Source organism: Terrapene carolina, unplaced genomic scaffold (genome assembly GCF_002925995.2).
Source record: "Terrapene carolina triunguis isolate 2854851 unplaced genomic scaffold, T_m_triunguis-2.0 Scaffold210, whole genome shotgun sequence".
Classification (NCBI taxonomy): domain Eukaryota; kingdom Metazoa; phylum Chordata; order Testudines; family Emydidae; genus Terrapene; species Terrapene triunguis.
Window position 1 is genome coordinate 24,949,087 of NW_020664561.1, and position 16,283 is coordinate 24,965,369.

The window sequence follows — 16,283 nt, forward strand, 5'->3', positions numbered from 1 at the left end:
TTGTAGCCTTTTGCTGTTCACCCATCTGACGTGAAGAACCCAGCACTAAAACAGATTTGCCATTATGATTCCTCTTGCAACTTTTGGTCATCAAAATTACCTGCAGTTTAAGTATCACTAATAAATTGCATAATGACATTTTTTCCTCTGTTATTTTGAAAAAGGCCCATATATTGACCCTGGTCCCTGGAGAATGTAGCTAATTCAGCACATGCAAAGCCAAATCCTGCAGATTTGGGAGTAAGTGCTAGTTTTTTCTTGCAAGATTGAGCCCAGAGAGTCCTTCCAGATTCAGGAGATACAATGGTTTAGTGATGGTCCCCAGGAAGTCAGCTCACTTATTTTTCTGGGTCAGCCACTGGCAGGAATACTGTCACCCAGGAATGATTGAAAGATCAAAATGTCTGAAGAGGGAGAAAACTCGCTAGCTTGTTGAGAACCATCTGACAAATAAGAAAATAGCAACATGAGAAATAGGGGAGATGGGGGAATAGGTAAAAGAATTAGGGGACAAGATGAATGTGACCCAACATTTGAAATATTTCAATAGATGAAAGAGGTTGTTTTCCAATTGCCCCTCTCCCAGCAGTCCCTACTGTAATCAGCCAGTTAACTAACTACATTTGTAATCCACACTAGGAGAGTGTGGTTCTTTGTCCTGCTCTAGTGGCTGGTTCATATATGGGATAAAATCCTACTTCTACTACCAGCTAGAAGAGTTACTACTTTAGCTCAAGCTTGTTTTTAGCACTGAAGGTCCTAGGTTCAAACCTCAATGATGACCCAAGTGTGGGTCTCTCTCTCTCTACTTATATATATTGTAATGGGCTTCTCCCCCTCCACTAGCTGGTTGCAGGTGGGTGTGGTTTGAAAGAGAGACTTGGGAGGCTGGACGGGGAAATAGGTGCTGCTGAGGACTTTGGCAGCATTTAAGTTTGCTTGGTTTTTTTGGACAACGTGGTCTTCCCTCATTCTTTCAGACAACCCTGATGCTACAATATCTATCCATAGCACTCCAACAAATTATCATCAGATGGCTGTGAGTGGTGGCTACCACTAGGCCATTTCTCTGCATCCAGGTCATGCTGAGGGCCACATGTCAAGTCAATTGGAGAACTCCATTGAAGCTAATGGTGCTCCACCAATTTACATCAGCAGAGAAATTTGAAGAGTCTTCACAGGTCTGGGGCTTCCTGGTCTCCAGAAAATGATCCCATGAAGGGATGGCAATGAATATAGTCACAGTTCTTCCAGAACAGGCAGAATGATGTCAGGAACACACAGCTCAACAAGGTAAATCTTAATGAACTGCGGCATTCACAGATGAGGAAATCGTTTAACCAAAACACTGTTCCCAAATTCTCACACTCATTGCAGCAGCCTCCCTCTGAGATAACTGGGAGGGGAAACTGTAACTGGAAACTCTCCTGACACCTCTCAGAGCTCTGACAGGGCTCTTGTTATATGATCAGACTTCCACTGTGGCAAACAAGCTGCAAAACTAGTTCTCTTCAAGAGGCTCAACACAGCTGTTGGAGGACTGTGTTTTCTCTTGGCTGAAGAGACATCTCTCCATAGATCCAGGGTCTTACTTCTGCACTAAAGCCTCAAAGCAGTTGCTGCTATTCTGTTTCCTCTTACTCCTCAGCCCTCACCTCCCTTGACTCACAAAGCCACATAGTCAGGGGAACGCTTGCCCATTTTACTGTAATTCTTTTGGCCCTTTTTGGTGCCTCTTGCAGCCAAAAGTTACAACCTGGCCTATAGTACTAGGTCAGTAAATATACTGGAGATAAACTAATTGCACATGAATTAGTGAAGAACCAGATAGACTAGCAAAGTCAGAGGGGAATTTGTAAGTGAAACACATATATTTACCAGAATCACAGAAAGAGCTGCCCATGTCCTATATTTCTTTGTCACCCTAGTTTTCCTAGTCCCCGCTGGACCTCAGTAGCTGCAGACATGCATTCACTCTGGGATGGATTTACATTTTGGCAAAAACTTGAAGGGAGTTTATTGTCACCTACGTCTGCTGTGACTACAAAAAATTAAAATAATTACATGTTAATTTTCATATGCAAATTATTGCCTGGATTTAGTTAATCTGTTACTGAAAATGCTGCCAAGGTGGTGGGAGGTCTGTCAAAGGAAAGATACTAAAGGATAAATTAATTGTTGTTTAATAATACAATTTTCTCTACGTATTAAAATAAAGAGTATGAAGCCAAAGTAACTACTATGCACCATTACCAGATGAAATACCATCTAATCACATTACCAGATTATACTATATTTTTGTATGAATCAACAAATGTTTAATGTGGTTTATTTCTCTAAGGCAAAAAGAATCATATTACAGGGGATTAAAACTATGTAAAAATATCTAGATTAATATCACATCACTTAGGAATAAAGAACATGGTGGGTAATGGGTAGATGACCCAGTTACAAAAATGTGGTGATTTAAATACAAAAATTCAACATGATGTATTTTTAAACCTCACAACATTTAAAAGTCTTTGACTATACTTCAACAAAGGATCCTTCTGTTATGCAAAGAAGTTGTACATACTGGCACAGAAAGAAACGTGAATTTGATTTTAATTGAAAGAAACCTTGACACCATCTCACCTAAGAAGCAGGTTTATTTTTATTTCACAATGAAGCTATCATTCAAAATATTCATGGGCAACGTTCCCTCCTAGCTACATGGGTTTGTAATCCAGCAGTGAGCAAAGATGCTCTGGGCATGGCCAAAAAAGTTAACTGTATTACCCCAGTATAGCCAAAGCCCCCTTGCTTTGTACCACACAGTTGAACAATGGGCACAGTCACTAGTAGGAATAGTTTGGGGAAAATAAAAGAGGATGAGCCACTGTAAGAGCAAGATTGTGTAGTAGCCACTCCATAGTTAAGGTTGAAACTGGCTTCCCATTATAAGCCTGATTTTCAAGTCTTAAAACTCCCCCCCTCCCCCAAAGAAAACAATCCCCCTGAAATTTTTCATGCCACAGCTCAATCCAGAGTGGAAGTTTCTGGAAAGTTTGGAACAAGCCAGGCAAAGGATTTTAAAATTATGTTGTCTGAAATTTTTCCTTCTGAACTTTTGAAAAATGTCTCAAATTTTTGGCTCATCCTCTCTCCAAAAATGGCTCAAACTCATAGAAAGTAATATTCTCTCTCTACCCTGCACCCGTTCAGTCCTCACTTATGAGCTTTCCTTAAACAGGTAAGTCATCATTCTCTCTATATTAAAACAGATGGAGTACCAAACCTTAGGTTTTATGTTGGGATTCTTCAACAACTTATTAACAGCTTGAACTACATTCTCTTGAGGGTTTATCCTGCCTGTTTAACCTGATTACATTAAAGTCCTTTGTTCATCAAGGGACACATATGATCTACATATGATATTAAAAGTGAAACAACCCATGCCTGAATAATATGTTTGTGACACAATTTGAAGAAGCCTGGAAGTTCAAATTTCCATCATGTAATCTTTTCCTAATGATATCAGCCTTGAACACCCATTTGCCCATTTCTTCCATAAATGCTCCCACTTCCATCTTTCACGCATGGAATGCCCTCTCCAAACTAACCCATTAGACCCGTACCCTCTTCTCCTTCATGTTCCTTCTCAAGATCCACTTCCACTTAACCCAGCATAGGGAGATTCCCAAACCTGAGCTGTCCTTTGTAGGTGACAAATCTGAGGAATTGTCACAGATTGAAGTGTCATTAGAGGAGGTTTTGGAATTAATTGAAAAACTTAACAGTAACAAGTCACCAGGGCCAGATGGCATTCACCCAAGAGATCTGAAAGAACTCAAATGTGAAATTGTAGAACTATTAACTATGGTTTGTAACCTGTCCTTTAAATCAGCTTCTGTACCCAATGACTGGAAGACAGCTAATGTAACACCAATATTTAAAAAGGGCTCTAGAGGTTATCCCGGCAATTACAGAACAGTAAGTCTAACATCTGTACTGGACAAATTAATATGATGGGGGTTAATTTAGCTACAACTAATCAGGAAAGAGATCTTGGAGTCATTGTGGATAGTTCTCTGAAGACGTGCACACCGTGTGCAGCGGCAGTCAAAAAAGCAAACAGGATGTTAGGAATCATTAAAAAGGGATAGAGAATAAGACAGAACATCTTATTGCCTTTATATAAATCCATGGTACGCCCACATCTTGAATACTGCATACAGATGTGGTCTCCTCATCTCAAAAAAGATATACTGGCATTAGAAAAGGTTCAGAGAAGGGCAACTAAAATGATTAGGGGTTTGGAACAGGTCCCAAATGAGGAGAGATTATAGAGGCTAGGACTTTTCAGCTTGGAAAAGAGGAGACTAAGGGGGGATATGATAGAGGTATATAAAATCATGGTGGTGTGGAGAAAGTGAATAAGGAAAAGTTATTTACTTGTTTCCTTAATATAAGAACTAGGGGCCACCAAATGAAATTAATGGGCAGCAGGTTTAAAACAAATAAAAGGAAGTTCTTCTTCACAAAGCACACAGTCAACCTGTGGAACTCCTTGCTTGAGGAGGTTGTGAAGGCTAGGACTATAACAGGGTTTAAAAGAGAACTAGATAAATTCATGGAGGTTAAGTCCATTAATGGCTATTAGCCAGGATGGGTAATGGTGTCCCTAGCCTCTGTTTGTCAGAGGGTGGAGATGGATGGCAGGAGAGAGATCATTTGATCATTACCTGTTAGGTTCACTCCCTCTGGGGCACTTGGCATTGGCCATTGTTGGTAGTCAGGATACTGGGCTAGATGGACCTTTGGATTGACCCAGTATGGCTGTTCTTATGTTCACTGTGATACCTACAGAAATCAGCTAGCTGATGACGACTATGTTGCAGGCTACCTCATCCCCAAGGAACCTTCTTGGCAGAAAATTAGATTCCTTGAAATCTGACTTCAGTTAGCTTTACCCAAGAGAAAGAAAAGTGCTCTCTGAGATAGAATTTATATTTTCATCCCCTGGCCAACTTCCTGGTTGAGTCAGGGCTGGAGGACATTGCTCCAATGACAATGTGGTAGGGAACAGAAAAGCAGTGCCACTCACTTTCCTTTTAGCCTTGTTTAGACTAAGAAATTATGTCATGTTGTTTTAAAACATGTTACCAAACATTTTTTAATGAACATGATTTTTAACAGGACTTGCATACAAATAAATAATAATAATGTAGACCGGGCAAGTCATGTTTAAAAAAGAATGGCTGACCATGATCAGCTAGCATGTTTTTTTAGCACAACTTGTCCTGTCCTGTTAGCTGACACATTTTAAAACACCACCTATATTTCAAGTCTAGACATGACCATAGAAGACCGAAAAAGTCACAGCCATTATTCTTTTCTATAGAGACAGCAGTCTGAGCACATTCATTGTTTAGTGGGACAAGGCATTCCCTGCACTTGACTATAAAAGTAGCTCAGTGTTAGGGGCCCAATCTTGTTCCCACTGAAGTCAATAGACGTTTTGCCACGAATTATAATGAAGCCAAAACTGGGTCCTAATTTTGTAGTTAGGTCATCAGGGGATAGGACTAAAACTTTCTTTTTAAAGCAGTACATTGTGGGTATTCCCCATGTGCAGTTCCATAGGGGAGTATTTTACAGCCCAAGTCTGACGTCACTCTTCAGAGACTGAAGGGAGGCCCGTCTATTTTCTCAAGCTTTTGCCTCTCGGAGTTGAGTGAGAGCTATCCATGCAGGCGGATTCGAAGATGTACGAAGTTTTCACCAATACCTTTTGGTCTCTTTCTTTCCCCCTCTATTATTACAAAAATTGTCTTGTGCTAGCCAGTTGTTCAATTTCATTTTTCCCTTTAGATTATTGAAACTTGTTATATTTTGCAGGTGTGTTGGTTGTTGCATTATGCATGTGTCAGGTTCAAAATCAGTCACAGACTGCAGCTAAGTCCTTTGGTCTGAGGGCCTCTGTCCACTGGACAGTTTCTTCCGTGGATGTGGATTTTCATGACAAGCGATTAGCTAGCAACATTATTCCACTCAAATAAACAGAATCAACTGTTATTAAACTGTTTTTGTTGTCTTTTCCCATCCCCATCTAGCCAGAAAGACAGAATTTTAAACACTACATCTTAATCTTTGCCCACAAATTGTAAGATAATTAACCTTCAGCTGCTTAATTAACTCCCTCTGCAAAGCACATATATAATACCATTTTGTGCTAACAAAGTGATGTCCTGGCCAAATTTCATCTCAGATAATACTAATTATAATTTTTCTACTTATACCTCTTTGTGAACTTTAACTTGGATGAGGCAGTATGGTATCCCCATTCTGCTCTGAACTATTATGTACCATTTGTCAACGGTTAAATAATTGTCGCTTCCCCCCAAAGACAGCTGTGATTCAAGGACAGGTGGAATGATCCCTTCATAGAGAGCATTTTAATTTGTCATGTTTTAAGTGCTTTGAAACTCAAGGTGCATTAGTAAAGTAAAATTATTAGGAGGGAACTTCTAAACTCTGCTCAAAGTTTGGCATGTGTGGTCCTGAGTCAATCCCTTGTGTGACTGAGTTGCCATGGTAGTTTCTGATATAGAAGCTCCCGTGCCAAAACTGGTGTTTAGATCTGGAGGGAAACTTTTGCTCGTTGCACTGGAGAAAATATTATGCTGATGACTTAGGCTATGTCTACACTATGGATCTTACAGCGGCACAGCTGAATCGCTGAAGCTGCGCTGCTGTAAGGTCTCCTGTGTAGCTGCTCTATGCAGGCAGGACAAAGCTCTCTCACTGGCATAATTAAACCACCCCCAATGAGTGGTGGTAGCTATGTCAGTGGCAGACCATCTCCTGACAACATAGCACTGTCCATACTGGCACTTTTGTCTATGAAACTTAAGAATTAAAAGACAGACTCACCCAAAGTCACATAGGAAGTCTTTGGCAGAGCAGGGAATGGAACCCAGGTATCCTGACTCAGCTGTGTGTCCTGGCTATAAGGTCTCCTTCCTCACACAAGGGCTGATCCAAAGCCCACCAAAGTCAATGGGAGTCTTGCCACTGACTTTAATGGACTCTGTGTTAGGCTTAATAATGGAAAATTAACAAAATTTGTGTTATGGAACAAGTGTGAACTTTATGCTTCCAACCCAACAGGCAAAAAAAGCAGGGAGTCAATAAGTGTCAATATTTTTAAACCCTTGGTAGCATCTTTTTTGTGGCTACAGAATTAAAAATATTTAAAATGTGAATAATAATTTCAACTAAGTAGCATATTTTCTCATAAATTATAAATTAAGGCAGCACAAAAATCCCAGATTAGTGTCCAATTATCAAATCCTAAACAAAACGCTGTTCCTTATTGGCCATCCAATCCATGCAATGGAGTTTAAATGTTTCCCTCATCTTAAAGGACTTGTCAAATAGGTACAAAAATGGATCTAACAATGGGCATAAAGAGAAGGGGTGAGGACAAAAAGAAGGCATTAAGTGTTTTGTGCTCCTTGGGAAAACAGGAGCATGGATTTTGCAGTGAAACATAAACTGACTATTTTCTTCTTAAGCTCTATGACAAAAATTTTGGGCTGCTCCTTAACACATGCAATAAGGGATCTTATGCTGCACTTGGATTTATCCGGGCAAATCCATTAAAATTAATTGGAGATGTGTGACTAAATGCCTGTTCACCATACCAAAATATTCCCCCTATGAAAAACAGGAAAGAGATCCTGTATCAGACTAGCAATGTTCACTTGCTGAGGCTGTGGGTGGCATTGTGTTGCCACACACTGCTAGCAAATGTTGGTCCTGCTAAGAAAGAGTTACGTGAATTCCACTGACTCACTAAAGCAGGTGACTCATTATCCCACTTGGATAGGTTTAGAGACAGGGGATCTAGGATGTGAGTTGAGCAGTTTAGGAGAAGGAGCCCCAGGAGCATCCAAGTCATGAGGAGAAGGCTGGGGTTGAAACTTGTTATCTTATTGTTCATTTTGGGTTGATAAAGCCAAACCCCAGAAAAGGGGCACGTTTTTTATTCTACCATGTACCAACTGTGTGCAAGAGCAGGTTGGAAAAGGAACTAACAGCACTACTCAGGAAGCAGTGAGGAGAAGTCAATGAACCACAAAAGCATTCCTTCCAAGGCTAAGCTACTCTTCACTTTAACAGTAACAGACGTCCCAGGGCTCCCAAGAAAAGGACCAAACAAACCTCCAGTATTCTCTTCTCAGTCTGAGGTGGTCAAGAACATATTTGAACCAAACACAACTCTTCCCTTCTCAAGAGCTTCTCACAGTATCCCTCAAAGCAGGCAATCAAACACTTAATTAGTCAATTTGTCCAACCTGTGTGGCAATTTTCATCCTAATAAATCAATTATTTCAGCTCACACAAAGGGGTCGGTGTTTACAATACAGTATCACACGCATTGTAAACAAATACAAGAAGGAAACTGTGCTCCCCCATGTACAATATATGCAGGAACATTTGATTATCCTGTGATGCCGGGAAAGTTTTAAAAAGCTATGATAAAAACACTGTGCTTCCCTGCATTTCTAAAGCTTTGACAATAATGTTCTACTTGACCACTGTGTGGATGGATCAGATCATGGCACCGAGGCTTCAAACTGGCCTTTTTTTAGGATGCCATCTTGTTCTCCGGGACCTAATTTCTTTTTTAAAAAAAGTCTCTAACCCTTATGGATGCAGAGAAAAATCAAGGAAACATGAAACAAGTGTAAATTGATGTAGCAATGTCTGCGGCAAGCCTGAAACAACAGATCTGAGAGGTGTGAACTGCACCATTCATCCAATTACCTGATGGTGGGAAACTCATGTCCAATGATGATTTAAATGTCAACATTTTTAACTATTTCACTGATATCACAGCATGGAAGAAAAGAGAGGAAGGATCACAGATCTGCACAATCTACAGTCAGTGTAGACCATCATTCATCAGGTTTTAAGATGGACAGTGTTGCTTTTCTAAGGTCTGTCCTCCATCTGATACTGAGACAAAACCGGGCGTGGTTTTGTCTGATATCAGATGGGGTTCCATTTTGAAGAGCACCTTGTCCCATCCACGCCAGCGTTACCTCACATCCACTGCAAGGTCATGCTCGCAGGGTGGGGTCACACAGGCGCGGATGGGCGTGGGCCCATACCATTTGCAGAGGTACCGGAATGTTTGGTATTCTGGGAATGCATGAGTGGTCACTCTAAGTCATCAGCATCTTATTTTGGTGCCAATAGCAGATAGCGTTTGGGAGAGCAGCAGCATTTGTTGTGCCTAATGTGCCCCATGGAGCTAAATGGCCTGAGGGGCTAAGTAGAGCCCAGGTGTGGCCTCTGAGTCACAACAAGGGGAAGGAAATTCCACAGAGCCCAAAGGCCATCCAAGCCCCACTGGAGCGGAAACAATTCCACTGAAGACATAAAAAGGGCCGAATCTGCACTGAAGCTGTGTGGGCTTCCTCCCTGACCCTAGTGACTGCTGTTCCGCCCTCTGCTAGAGGCTCTCTGCAGACTCAGGCAGACAGCACTGCATCACTTACACTCAGTTCACATTTTCAAGCTTTTCTTTGCAAGCATGAGGGCTGGAAACTTTTTTTTTTTAATGAATCTTAGATTCTGATGTCATCACAAGACTCTGGGATCCAGAGATTAGCATGTGCCTATTGCGTCTCGGGAGTATCCTAACATCACTGAGAGTGCCCAGCAGAACCTGCGGGATCACATTTTCAACATCTGCAGAATCTGCTGTGAGTGGTGGGCAGAGCTCAGTGAGGAGGTAGAGCCTAGCATTTGGGTGGAGCTTGAGAGGGGTACCACCATCTCCCCTCCCCCATTTCAGTTCTGATGGACCTCTGGTAGTTTGATGTTCTGCTAACTGCCCCAGTCCTTTTTAACTGGCTATCTACTGTAGGTTTAAGGTACCAATTTTTTGGGGGGGAGGGAATGTGGCCTGCCGACCACAATTCCAGGCCCCAGAGCAGAACAGTCAATGGGCCCCCAGGCCTGGCGTGGCATCACCACATGGGCGCAGAGCTGGACCACGTGTGGCGGCTGGTGCACGCATGCACAAGCCATGCCTGCGCGGACACAGTCCGCCTGACATTTGGGCAATGCTGCGCCTGTGCTGGCTGGTGCCCAGCAAGCTGCTGCTGGCTGCGCTGCTGGGCGTGCTCTTCCGGCATGGCCAGGGTTTCCACGTGCCCGCCTGGCTGCCTTGGAGCGGCAGCCAGGGGTCCCCAGGCCCTTTTAAATCGCCTGGGGCCCTGGGCAATTATCCCCTTTGCCAGCCTCCCCTCCCACCGTGGGTGGGCCTGTAGTATGTGACTGTAGTGCTCATGATAGGTGTCAGAATATCAGCACTGGAAGCTAAACTCTGCTCTCTAGATACATAGGTAGTCAGATGACCCTTATAATTGTAGTATCTGAGTCCAGCACAATCATTAACGGATTTTATCCTCACAGCACTCCTATGGGGTAGGGAGGGATTAACCTCATTTTACAGATGGGGACTATGGCATAGGGTTGATTAAGTGACTAACCGAAAATCACAAGTCATTGACAGAGCCAGGAATTAAACCCGGTCCATTGCCTGAATCATGAGATCATGCTTCCTACCAACCTTATCCACTAAAGAGTGTCAGTGTGAATGGTTGTAGTACGCCGTACTACCCTGCCAGTATACCTCAGCCCTGGGCGAGAGCAATCACCTTTAAGGGATGAGGCCAGATCCTTGGCCTTTCTGCTGAGACTGCCAAAGAAGGAGCCACGTCTGGGACTTCTGTGATGCAGGTGTTTGTCTTCCAAGAACTGGGCCAAGACCAGCAACTCCTTTTAACCAGATCACTGAACAGCCTGCAGGTAGCATTTGTGTGCCAGTTTTAAATGGGTTTTTCTGGACCACAGCCCTCTCAATTCACTTTTTTGTCAACAGACTTTAAAGAAATTACCTGAAATGATGCAACTGTGTTATTTTTCCCAGGCATTTTCCAAGACCTTCTGGAAAGAACAAGTACACACACCCGCACTCCCACCACTTTGCTCCTCTCCACATACTGTGGTTTCTCTCATATACTATAACATTTATAGTAACTTTATTGGAAGAAGGCTGGATACAGCTCCCTCAGGAAACAATCAATTCCACTACTTAGCATCCCTCTAAGTGCATTTTCAGCAGGTAAAGAGAAACGTTCTGCCTCCAGGCAAGGGCAGAGCCAAGCTCAGGCCCCACACTTGGATCTGCCCCCTGGCAACATTATACTCTGCCGCCACCAGGCTGCCTAACTAACTCTGCTCGGTTTTGACATTCTTCAGTCAGGGGAAACAGGAAAGGTGTTAGAGATACTAACAATTGCCCATTCCCCACTTAATATTTGTGTTTTGTTTTTAAGTCCTTTTGCTTCTGCTTCTGTCAGCAGCTCTGATTGTAAATAAACTTGGTCTTGTACATCTAAACACACAGCATAAAACCCTCTTAGCAGCCAATCCAGCATCCCTTAGGCCTGGTCTACACTACGATTTTAGGTCGAATTTAGCAGCGTTAAAGGGACTCGCAGCAGTGCCGCGTGAAAATTAAGGAGCTCAGGCAAGCCCACCAAAAAACCAGAGAGGTAAACGGCTGCTCCGGGTCACATCCCCAAACATGCCCCTTCTATGATGAGCTGCATGCCATTCTAGGAGGTGCAGCCACCAGTACCCCAACCCTGTGCTTTGACTCCGTCAATGGAGTAACATGCAACATGGAAGCGGGTTTTGGGGACGAGGAAGAAGATGATGAAGACATTGAAGATAGCTCACAGCAAGGAAGCGGAGAAACTGGTTTCCCCAACAGCCAGGATCTGTTTCTCACCTGGACCTGGAGCCAGTAACCCCCGAACCCACCCAAGGCGGGCTCCCGGACCCTGAAGGTGGAGAAGGGACCTCTGGTGAGCGTACCTTTGTAAATATTAGACATGGTTTAAAAGCAAGCGTGTTTAATGATTAATTTGCCCTGGCATTCGCGGCCAGTACAGCTACTGGAAAAGTCTGTTAACGTGTCTGGGGATGGAGCAGAAATCCTCCAGGGACATCTCCATAAAGCTCTCCTGGATGTACTCCCAAAGCCTTTGCAAAAGGTTTCTGGGGAGGGCAGCCTTATTCCGTCCTCCATGGTAGGACACTTTATCACGCCAGGCCAGTAGCACATAGTTGGGAATCATTGCAGAACAAAGCATTGCAGCGTATGGTCCCCGTGTTTGCTGGCATTCAAACAACATCTATTCTTTATCTCTCTGTGTTATCCTCAGGAGAGTGATATCATTCATGTTGAAAAAGGTTGGTTTTATTAAGCGGACATTCAGAGGTGCCCATTCCTGCTGGGCTGTTTGCCTGTGGCTGAACAGAAATGTTCCCCGCTGTTAGCCACACGGTGGGGGGAGGGGTGAAGCCAGCATCCCAGTGAATTGGGTGTGTGGGGGGGGTTAGTTGGGTTTGTGCTGCATGTTAACCCGGAAACCGCAGCCCCTCCTTTTAAATTGCCAACCCATGTCAAATGGCCAACCCAATGGCTGCTTGGTATGGGAAATGAGGGCGCTGCTGTTTGAAACCATTCCCACATGTTATGAAGGTTAAAGAAACCAAAAGACTGTGGCTTACCATAGCCACCTGCAAGCCGAATTCTGTTGCCCGGCCCTGTGTGAGTGATCTCTCACACCAAACCGGCATACCCTCAATAAGAGGCAAAATGCGACCATGTAACGAAAGCACATGTGCTATGTAATGTTAACAGCAAGGTTTACCATGAAAGAGTGTACCCATTGTTCTATAAAATGTGTCTTTTTAACTACCTTAATTAGAAGGCGAAAAAAACACACTCGGGATGAAATGTTCTCTGAGCTCATGCTGTCCTCCCACTCTGACAGAGCACAGCAGAATGCGTAGAGGCAGACAATGTCAGAGTGCAGGAAAGCACAATATGAATGCGAGGAGAGGTGACGGGCTGAAGAGAATAAGTGGTGGGCTGAAGAGAGTAAGTGGCGTCAGCTTGCTGACAGAAGGCAGGAGTCAATGCTCAGGCTGCTGGAGGATCAAACTCATATGCTCCAGCGTATGGTTGAGCTGAAGGAAAGGCAGCAGGAGCACAGACCGCCGCTACAGCTCCTGTGTAACCAACCGCCCTCCTCCCCAAGTTCCATAGCCTCCTCACCCAGACGCCCAAGAACACGGTGGGAGGCCTCCGGCCACCCAGCCACTCTACCCCTGAGGATTGCCCAAGCAACAGAAGGCTGGCATTCAATAAGTTTTGAAGTGCAGTGTGGCCTTGTCCTTCCCTCCTCCCCCAGCCCTCCCGGTGCTTCCCTCCTCCCCCCCACCCCCGGGCTACCTTGACAGTTATCCCCCATTTGTGTGATGAATTAATAAAGAATGCATGAATGTGAAGCAACAATGACTTTATTGCCTCTGCAAGTGGTGATCGAAGGGGGGAGGGGAGGGTGGTTAGCTTACAGGGAAGTAGAGTGAACCAATGGGGGGGGAGTTTCATCAAGGAGAAACAAACAGAACTTTCACACCGTAGCCTGGCCAGTCATTAAACCGGTTTTCAAAGCTTCTCTGATGCACACCATGCCCTCCTGTACTCTTCTAACCGCCCTGGTGTCTGGCTGCGCGTAATCAGCAGCCAGGCGATTTGCCTCAACCTCCCACCCCGCCATAAACATCTCCCCCTTACTCTCACAGATATTGTGGAGCGCACAGCAAGCAGTAATAACAAGGGGAATATTGGTTTCGCTGAGGTCTATCCGAGTCAGTAAACTGCACCAGTGCACTTTTAAACGTCCAAATGCACATTCTACCACCATTCTGCACTTGCTCAGCCTATAGTTGAATAGCTCCTGACTACTGTCCAGGCTGCCTGTGTATGGCTTCATGAGCCATGGCATTAAGGGGTAGGCTGGGTCCCCAAGGATAACTATAGGCATTTCAACATCCCCAATGGTTATTTTCTGGTCTGGGAAGAAAGTCCCTTCCTGCAGCTTTTGAAACAGACCAGAGTTCCTGAAGATGCGAGCATCATTTACCTTTCCCGGCCATCCCACGTTGATGTTGGTGAGCTGATGTTGGTCCCTTGTGATCCACCAGTGCTTGCAGCACCATTGAAAAGTACTCCTTTCAGTTTATGTACTTGCTGCCTTGGTGCTTCGGTGCCAAGATAGGGATATGGGTTCCGTTTATCGCCCCACCACAGTTAGGGAATTCCATCGCAGCAAAGCCATCCACTATGGCCTGCACATTTCCCAGAGTCACTACCCTTGATATCAGCAGCTCTTTGATTGCATTGGCTACTTGGATCACAGCAGCCCCCACAGTAGATTTGCCCACTCCAAATTGATGCCCAACTGACAGGTAGCTGTCTGGCATTGCAAGCTTCCACAGGGCTATCGCCACTCGCTTCTCAACTGTGAGGACTGCTCTCACCTTGGTATTCTGCCGCTTCAGGGCAGGGGAAAGCAAGTCACAAAGTTCCATGAAAGGGCCCTTACGCATGCGAAAGTTTCGCAGCCACTGGGAATCATCCTGGACCTGCAACACTATGTGGTCCCACCAGTCTGTGCTTGTTTCCCAGGCCCAGAATCGGCATTCCACGGCATGAACCTGCCCCATTAACACCATGATGTGCACATTGCCGGGGCCCATAATTTATGAGAAGTCTATGTCCATCTCCTCATCACTCTCGTCACCGCGCTGCTGTCGCCTCCTCGCCTGGTTCTGCTTCTGCATATACTGCAGGATAATGCGCGTGGTGTTTACAGTGCTCATAATTGCCGCAGTGATCTGAGCGAGCTCCATGCTTGCTGTGCTATGACGTCTGCGCTGAAAAAAGGTGCAAAACAATTGTCTGCCATTGCTCTGATGGAGGGAGGGGCGACTGACGACATGGCTTACAGGGAATTAAAATCAACAAAGGGGGTGGCTTTGCATCAAGGAGAAACACAAACAACTGTCACACAGAATGGCCCCCTCAAGGATTGAACTCAAAACCCTGGGTTTAGCAGGCCGTTGATTTCACGGAGGGAGGGGGGAGCAAATGAATACAAATGGATACAAAACAAATCTGGTCTATTTCTTGTTTTGATCCACTCCATCTATCTTATACATCTTAGGCTGGCAGCAGACGGTGCAGTACGACTGCTAGCCATCGTCATCTCCTGGGTGCTCGCCAGAAGACGGTGCAGTTCGACTGCTGGCAGGACTGAGTCTCCAGGAGACTAAACTTAAAAAGGGAATGACATGGCTGAGTCACTCCCATGTCTGCCCAGGCGCCCCTGACCGACCTCACCGAGGTCGGCTAAAAGAGCACCCAGGAGAATGACAAAGATGGCTACCAGTCGTAATGCACAATCTGCTGCCAAAAGGCAATGAGCTGCTGCTGTGTAGCAATGCAGTCCCACGTCTGCCAGCACCCAGGAGACATACGGTGATGGTGAGCTGAGCGGGCTCCATCCTTGCCGTGGTATGGCGTCTGCACAAGTAACCCAGGAAAAAAGGCGCAAAACAATTGTCTGCCGTTGCTTTCGTGGAGGGAGGGAGAGGGGGGCCTGATGACATGTACCCAGAACCACCCGCGACACTGTTTTTGCCCCATCAGGCATTGGGATCTCAACCCAGAATTCCAATGGGTGGCGGAGACTGCGGGAACTGTGGGATAGCTACCTACAGTGCAACGCTCCGGAAGTCGACGCTAGCCTCGGTAATGTGGACGCAGTCCACCGAGTTAATGCACTTAGAGCATTTTGTGTGGAGACACACACAATCGACTGTATAAAAAGATTTCTAAAAAAAAGACTTCTATAAATTCAACCTAATTTCGTAGTGTAGACATACCCTTAGTTATGTCAGCAAGGCCTGCAGATCGGGGCCCATAATGAAGTCGTTATTTCACAGACAAAAATCACTAGAAGTGAGTGTCTTTCTAACCCAGGGGTGGGCAAACTTTTTGGGCTGAGGGACACATCTGGGTGGGGAAATTGTATGCAGGGCCGGGGCAGGGGGTTGGGGTGCAGGAGGGAGTGCGGGGTGTGGGAGGGGGCTCAGGGCAGGGAGTAGGGGTGCTGGAGTGGTGCGGGGTGCATGAGGGGGCTAAGGGAAGGGGGTTGGGGTGCAGGAGGGGGCTCAGGCCAGGGGTGCAGGAGGGGTGTGGACTGCAGCAGGGGGCTCAGGGCAGGGGATTGGGGTGCACAGGGATGCAGCAGGGGGCTCAGGGAAGGGGGTTGGGGTGCAGGAGGGGTGCAAGAGGGGGC